The sequence below is a fragment of the Myotis lucifugus genome, unplaced genomic scaffold, assembly GCF_000147115.1.
Source record: "Myotis lucifugus unplaced genomic scaffold, Myoluc2.0 scaffold_6129, whole genome shotgun sequence".
NCBI classification, from domain to species: Eukaryota; Metazoa; Chordata; class Mammalia; order Chiroptera; family Vespertilionidae; genus Myotis; species Myotis lucifugus.
Window position 1 is genome coordinate 1 of NW_005877177.1, and position 8,946 is coordinate 8,946.

Here is an 8,946-nt window from a genome sequence, read left to right on the forward strand (position 1 = left end):
TTTTAAATATTTACTACAGTCTTAAATAATGGCCTCCGAATGTTGACTAAATATATTTTTAATTAAAAATGCTAGTTAATTATGTAATATAATCTTTTCTTTTAATTTGTTCCTGCTAACTGCTTCCAATGAAACCTCCCTGTGCATACCCTAAAATACATTTATGAAAGAAGTTTAGCAATTTTTTGACATTGTCACATATTTCATGAATGACATACTAGATAGACTAGAAACATTTAGGATACATTTGATCAATTGTGTATTTATAAAGGCATAGATGTCATTATCTACAGCTGTTATTTTATAATCCATGGCAAAATGTTGTTGAATTAGGTGATCCAGATGATTTTTAAGTTTTATGAAGGTTGGACTTTATCTCATTTATTGACTTATCTTCAGTACTGTATTCTTAATCATGCCTAATATAGAAGAAGGGTTTGAAAGTAGTGTTTTACTGAATGGGTGCAAAATATTTCCCAGACTTGCTATATATCCTCTTATTAAAAGCCCATACAATTTGTGTCCAATTTATGCAAATAAAGCTGAAAATGCTATAATAATAGATGCCACTTCATTTTGTCTATTTCATCTCTCTCAGAGAAACAGAGACAAAACTCAAACAGGTATAAGTGTTCACCACTAAACAAATTTACCTTTAAATTTTTTATACAGATATACAAAATAAAAAGAAATTAAAATGTTGCATTTTTAGTAAATCTTATGCTTGGATAGTCACCTGAGCAGAAATATCTTAAAGTTTAGTTAGTATTTTTTGACGTAATGTATTGCACAGAAAAATGTGAGTTCTGCTCTGCTCATAAACTTATATACCACATATAATACAAAATTACTTTGATTATTGCATAGTTAGCAATTAGTTGTTTCAGTTAGAATATTTTAAACGCACCTTTTAAAAATAAATATTACCTCCTTCATTAGACACTGTCACAGAGTCTTGGTCTTGTGTTATTTATATTTCTGGGAAAAAATGTAGCACTTACAGAATAGTGAGGTATATGCGCTAAACTGAATCTATAGTTTATATATTTTTTGGCTAAGCATCAGAATTGAATTAATTCTGATTTGGGGACAATTTAAACAACATAGAATAGAAAGAAACTTGACAAAAGAAAGCAAAGAGCTACTAATGGTGTGGTGTTTTACTTTTACACCAAATAATTGCTTGCTCCTATTTTCAATTATTTTGTGACTGATCAGCCACGTATTATGATTCAAATTCAAAGATTGTAGTAATGAACACCTTAGTAGAGGAAGTATTCATGAAGAAGCTAAAGGGGAAATGCATCATGGGTCATAAACCCTTTCAATTTGTTTCAGCAGAATGATCTACTTTTGTTCTAGATCTCAATTTGACTTATTTGGTGGTGCCAATGCCTATCTAACTGTTTCTCCATTAACTTTTCCCTCCTTTACCAGCTTCTGTTTTCATTTTAGAGTTTTGCCCATAGTTCCTTAATTAATATATGAATAAGATTTCTTTGGGAAATTAAGAAAGTACATGATTTTTAAAATCAAGGAATGACAAAAAATATAAAATATGACTATTTTATTATTAAAATATGACTAATTATCAATTATTATTAGGTCTCATTGGACTAGTCATAGAAATAGTGAAAGAAGTATTTAAGTATTTTTGGAATTACCAGGCCAGAGAATGGATGTTAAAATACATAGTTTAAATTTTTGTTTGCCAATTACTGTCTGCGGCTTGCTAGATTATATGATAAAATTTTCTCTCAACAAAGACAAAATGGCAATAAGGAAGATAAATTAGTGAAGTTTGCATAAAGCTAGATGTATTCAATTTAAATTAATATTTTATTTGGGGGTTATTCCATATATATAACACTGAGTGGCCAGATTATTATGACCACCTGACGTTTATAGGCAAATTAGCTATAATTTCGCACTGAAGATGCTAGAGGGCCAAACCATTATAAATAGGGAAGCAGGTTATTTACCACGATAGTAGAAGTGATTTTTTTTCTGAAGATATGGGTAAACAATGCGATTTAACAGCCTTTAAACGTGGGATAATTGTTGGCTCTCGGAGCCATGGAGCCAGTATCAGCAAAACAGCCAAAGGCCTGTTTGAACACCTTTGCTGTCTGCAGTTACCAAGATAAAACATCTCTAATTCACACAGGAACTCAAGGATTGGTCAGTCGAGCATTGGAAAAAAGTCATGTGGTCTGATGAATCACGTTTCCAGTTGCATCATGCAGATGGCAGAGTGAGAATTTGGCGGAAACAGCATGAAAACATGCACCCCACATGCATGAGTACAACCCTTCAAGCCGGTGGGGGCAGTGTTATGGTTTGGGGCATGTTTTCCTGGCATGATTTGGGCCCTTTAATTCGTGTGGAACAACATCTGAATAGCACAACATACCTAAGTATCATTGCTGATCAAGTTCATCCTATCATGTTGATGGCATATCCCAATGGAGATGGCTTCTTCCAACAAGACAATGCGCCATGCCACGGTGCTCGTATTGTGCAGGAGTGCTTTCAAAAACATGAGGGAGACTTTACCTTGCTTAGGTGAACCCCACAATCACCAGATCTCAATCCAATTGAGCATTTGTGGGACGAAGTTAAAAGAGCCATTAGGCAGCTGGTTCCACAACCATCAAATCTCACAGAACTGGACAGTGCTATTCATCAGGCATGGTGTCAGATTCCTCGCATCATCTTTCTTTTTTTTTTAAATATATTTTATTGGTTTTTTACAGAGAGGAAGGGAGAGAGATAGTTAGAAACATCGATGAGAGAGGAACATCGATCAGCTGCCTCCTGCACATCTCCCACTGGGGATGTGCCCGCAACCCAGGTACATGCCCTTGACCGGAATCGAACCTGGGACCTTTCAGTCCGCAGGCCGACGCTCTATCCACTGAGCCAAACCGGTTTTGGCCCTCGCATCATCTTTCAATATCTCATGGAATCAATGCCAAGAAGAATCGCTGCAGTATTAAAAGCAAAAGGTGGCCCAATGAAGTACTGATGGGGTGGTCATAATAATCTCGTGTCTCTCTCTCTCTCTCTCTCTCTCTCTCTCTCTCTCTATATATATATATATATATATATATATATATATATATATATATATATATATATAGTTTAGATTTTTATTAAGAATTTATACTGAAAAATCAAAATTTTGAAAACCTATTTTGGGGGTGAATTACCTTACTAGAGCCACCATAACAAATTATTATAAAGTGGATGGCTTAAAAGAACAATGTATTCTCTCATAGTCTGGAGCCCAGAAGTCTAAAATGAAGGTGTGGTTGGGGCTGTGCTCCCTCCAAATGCTTTAGGGGAGGGTCCTTCCTGCCTCTTCCAGCTCCTGGGTCTCTAGGTGTTCCTAGGCTTGTGGCGGTGTCACTCCAACCTGTGCCTCGGTCTTCACATGGCCATCCCTTCTGTCCCTTATAAGGACATTCATCATTGAATCAACCACATATTATGATTCAAACTAGAAATTTAACAACATTGTTCTGAATAGTTGGTATATCAAAGAGAAAACAGAAATGGATATTATAAAAACATATAATGTAAATGTGTAACTTAGTTAGCATTATAGAGCCTTAAATTTTATATTAGGAAAGTAAAAGAAAAAGGCTCAACTTAATGAGCTAAACATCCAACAACTTTAAAGTTTAAAAAAAATAAAAGTTGAAGAATAAACCCAAAGAAAGTAGAAGGTAAACCTTTATAAAGAGGTATTGTCTCTGACTACATGTGAATCTCTGCTTTCTCTCTTACTAGTTTTTGACCTTGAAAGTAGCTTTAGCTCTCAATTTTTCCTCATTTATAATGTATGGAGGTTAGTAATAGTACCTGCCTTGCAAAGTTGTGGTAAGGATCAAAGGAGTAAATATGTAAAAGATACAGGGTGCCAGGATATTGCTCAGTTCTTTGTGGTTAGCCTTTATTATTAGAAGAGTAGACATTAATTAAGAAGAGATAAAGCACATATTAAATGAAGTCAAAGCTACTTTTTAAAAAAGTAATAAAATCCACTACTGATTAGGAAAAGAGAGAGAAGGCCACATTGGCAATGTTCACAAAGAACAAATAGCAAAATAGAGACAGACTCATAGATAGAGAGCAGGCAGACAGCTCTGGTGGGAGCAGGGGTTGGGGGTGGAGGGATTGAGCGAAAAAAAAAAAGAAGAAAAAATAATTCATGAACATGGACAACAGTGTGGTGATTTTGGGGGCTGGGGTAGGTGGAGTTGTAAGAGGGTATAAGGGGGAAAAATGGTGATGGGGGGGTGGAAATAAAGGAGGAAAAAAGAACAAATAGAACATGAGGAAGGAGTGACCATACACACCTCTCCACAGCTTTACTCTGAAGGGTATCATAGAAAATGGGGCAATGCCTGGAGGAGGAACACTGGAGCCAAGTGGGGTTTTAAAATTCCCCTCATTTTTTTCAGGGTGGGCTACGTTAAGGCAAGTTTATATGCAGGTGGCAAAGATTCAGCTGAACAAGAATGTGCTGAATTCTCTGAGAGGTCAAGAGAAGCAGCAATCCCAGAAGACTGGACAGAGGCCAGGAAAAAATAAATAATTTATGAGCGAGTCTAAGTTTAAATAAACAGTATTCTGTGAGACTGTTTCTTTTTTAAAGAAAACACTTATTCTGCCAGAGAAAGAGGTGCTAATTTGGGAGCAACTGATTATTGGGAGCCAAATCTATGACAGGCACCCTGCTCGGAGGCACATGTGATTAACAAGGTGGGCTTGACTCTGTTTAATTATTTATTTAGGCTTTTGAGAGAAGGAAAAAGCGAAGCTCAGAGAGCTTTAGAGCCAGAAATAGTAATGCAAATGAAACCATACTCAGTGAACCCCCTTGACCCAAGACCTTTATATTTTCCCTTCTGCCTGAAAGACTCAAATCATGCCAATATCCACCTGGCTCATTCACCCCCTGCATGTATGTCTCTTCTCAGATGTCGTCTCAGCAAAAGCCATTCCTAACCACACTATCTAGAGAGAATCCTTTTCATCCTCTATCCTGTGACCTCTCATTTTTCTCCAGTAGGGCTTATCACTTCCTTATATTGCATAATTTCTCAAAACATTGTGATATTTTTATTTATTAATTGTTGCTACCTCCCGTTGGCATGCAAATTGCTTAATGGCAAGGACTGTATTTTGTTCACTGTTGTATTCCATATCCTAAAAGAGCACCTGACATTCACATGAGTCTTAACAAATGCCAAAGAAGGAAGAGAGGGAAGAAGTGAGAGAGTGGGTAAATATAGTTGGTTTTTCCAATAATCTAGACATCAATTTTCTTTCTCTTTCACTCACCATCCACACTGAACTCTCAGTTCTACTTCTCAAATATATTTTGATTATTTCTAATTCTCTGTCTCAATTGCCTACTTTAATATTCATCTATCTGTTGTCTATTGTCTTAATAGTAGTCCCCCAAATTCTGTTGTTTCTACCCTATTTCTATTCCCACTTAACCTCTTCAAATGTATTTACCTAATAGAATCTGAATTATCTTTTAAAAACACAAATCAAGTGTCATTAATTCCCATAGTTAGCTACTTTCCTCTCCTAAAAAATCTAATTTTACTTAGAAAATTTATTATTTTAACCAAATTCTTTAAGAACTTATTGTATACTATGAACCTTAACAACCTTTTGTACATACACAGTTTTCAAACAATTTTACCCTTGCTCTCTCTTCTGATATCCAAACTCAGCTTACAGCCCTTTCTTTTGATGTATTGTTTACCTAGAAATCACCTCTCTCCTACTTCTAGTGGAAGGCTCTATCTTATAATTTATGCCCCAGTTTACTTTTTTAAATATATGTTTTTTTATTGATTTCAGAGAGAACAGAGAGGGAGAGAGAGAAACATCAATGATGAGAAAGAATCATTGATGGGCTGCCTCCTGCATGCCCCACAGTGGGGATCGAACCTGCAACCCAGGTATGTGCCCTGACCAGGAATTGAACCATGACCTACAGGTTCATAGGTCGATGCTCAACCACTGAGCCATGCCGGCTGGGCTATGTTCCCAGTTTAAATGTCACTTATTCAGAGATATTTTTCCATCACTATTTTTCCTCTATCTCTATTAGAGGAATAGCTCTCTGTTGCCTTCCATTACGATACTTATGTGGAACTGTGGCCATCATGGATTTTATTATCTACATGGGTTTTTGTTTGTCTCCCTCTATAAAATACAACCCTAATTAGGACCAGGGCATAGTGGTTACTCATCACTGTATTCATAGCACTGGAATTATGTCGCACATATAATTGTCAAGAACTGTGGAGATATTACCCTGCATGAAAGTTTTCCATGTAGAAGCTGGTGGAAGTCATGGGACTTCTGGATCAGAGACAAAGGACTTTATTACAGTGGACATCGGGAAGCATGTGCTTTGAGTTTGCCTTGGTTCCTCTTGCCCCCAATCCCATGGAGGTGATCTGGATCAGCTTAGGTGCATTGTGTACAAACCGTGGGTTTGTGTCACAGCTGAGGAACTTTAATCTTATGGATCCACCTAAAATTGTCTAAGCAAACCTGCACAAAGAAAGACATTTGCTTTATTATCCAGGACATCAAACAAATCTATTCCCTTCTGAGTGAGACACTGTATATTAATGTCATTAGCTTTATAAGCATCCTTAAAAAGATAGTCTAGAACAAAAGCTAGCAAAGTCTCTGTTCAGAAGACATGAAGAAACATGAGACCCAACAATAGTAAGATCTCAGTAATATTGCCCATTTGACTAAAAGTTAGTCTAACTGTGTAACTGTTTGGTGTAAGGATGGTAGTGAAAGTTGAGATGAGCATGGGGAAGTTCACCCAAATTGGAAGAATTTGGGGATGGTATTTCTGGAAAAAGCAACTATGTATGTGAAGTTCCTAAGGTGATATTCCATAGGACAGCTGGAAGGTGCCAGAGAACAGTTTAGGCAAGTATGCCGAGTGGAATTGTTCTGTTTTCAGTCCATTCCTCAGACTCCTTTTTTATCCTGACATTGACACTACTTATTACTCTTTAATGCACTTCTGTGTCCATGTTACTCTCTACCTATCTGCTCATTTTATTATAGCAGGGGTAATAGCCTAACTACATAGAATTTGCAATGTCTCATTTTTCATATTTCAATCTTTGTTGATGATTTTATATTGCTGCATTTATTTTGCTCTCTATTCCCAGTGCACATTGCCTGTTCAGAAACTAGATGCTAGTGGTATTTGGCATTCCTTCTACATGGAGTCTGCTTGTACCTGTCCAGTTGCCAAGAAAGCTGTCTTTCTTTGAAACCCTGGAAAAATAAGCTTTTGTACCACACAGGCCTATGAAAAAACAAGAATGGTGTTCAATCCAAGCACAACCTGTTAGTGTCTATACTACATTTTATATCACCCAACCAGAAGCTCTGCTTGTCCAATGAAGAACGGATTTTTGTATTTAAGCTATCACACATGGTTACCTATGCTTCTGTTTCAGTCACAAAGGATCATTTCTTGTGACAGAAGCTCAGTCAGGCACAAAGATTCAATTCTTAGTAAGATATTGTTACTTTCCAAGTAGTTTTCACCAATTTTAAAAATTATCATAGGCTTAAATGTTTTTAGATTAGAATTATGGGCTTATAGATATACATAGCAAGGACAAATGTAATGGTAGCAATGAAATGAGTGGGAACAGGCATAGCAATGGGAATGTACCCAACCTGGGACATTTTATTTTAATACTAGAGATCCAGTGCACAGATGTATGCACTGGTGGGGTCCCTTGGTCTGGCCTGCAGGGATTGGACCAAAACTGGCAGTCCGACATCCCCCGAGGGGTCCCAGATTGTGAGAGGGTGCAGGCGAGTCCAAGGGACCCGTGCACCAGGCCTCTAGTATGCATACAAGATCTTTGATTAATCTCTTCCCACCCCCTTTCCCTCTGAGATTCATCAGTCTATTCCATGTTTTCATGCCTGTGCGTTGAGCGTCTGCCCCCTGATGGTCAGTGCGCACCATAGCTACTAGTCGAACAGTTGAGTGGTCGGACACTTGGCATACTAGCCTTTTATATATATAGATTGGATAATGGAAAAAACTCACCAGAGGAGTGGGGTCAGTAGGAAGAGAAGAAACATTACAGATGAAGGACACATGCTAATTAAGGAGACATTTGTGAACATGGGACTATGGTATGCCAGTAATGAGCTCTCTGACCTCACTATCTCAATGTTCTTATTTGTAATATGAAGTTATTGAGATAGGTGATCTCTAGCTCTCTTACCTACCAAGTTTGAGGATGAAGAACATTTTCAGCAATCAGATTGTTGACATTCCAGAAAATGTCAACATCACTCTGAAGGGTCACACAGTTATGGTGAAGGGCCCCAAAGGTACCCTGCTGAGGGACTTCAGTCACATCAATGCAGAACTCAGTCTCCTTGGAAAGAAAAAGAAAAGGCTAGGTTTGACAAATGGTTAGGAAATAGAAAGGAAATGGCTACTGCTCACAATATTTGCAGTCATGTATAGAACATGATCAAGGGTGTCACACTGGGCTTCCATTACAAGATGAAGTCTGTGTATGCTCACTTCCCCATCAACAACATTATTCAGGAGGATGGTTCTCTTGTTGAAATCAGAAATTTCTTGGGTGAAAAATATATCCGCAGGGTTGGGATGAGATCTGGCGTTGCTTATTCAGTATCTGAAGCCCAGAAAGATGAGTTAATTCTTGAAGGAAATGACATTGAACTTGTATCAAATTCAGCTGCTTTGATTCAGCAAGCCACAATACTTAGAAACAAAAATACAGAAAATTAGGGGAGAATATCTATATTGAAAAAAATAACAATTCAGCAGTCTGATGAATAAGATCTAAGTTGTCCAGCTATAGAAATAGCAAGATGCTGGAT

At 37.3% G+C, this 8,946-nt stretch overlaps 1 pseudogene; it reads left to right on the forward strand.

The window, feature by feature from the left end:
• Positions 1-8,330: 8,330 nt before the first annotated feature.
• On the forward strand, positions 8,331-8,854 carry LOC102431057 (annotated as a pseudogene).
• Positions 8,855-8,946: the final 92 nt, after the last annotated feature.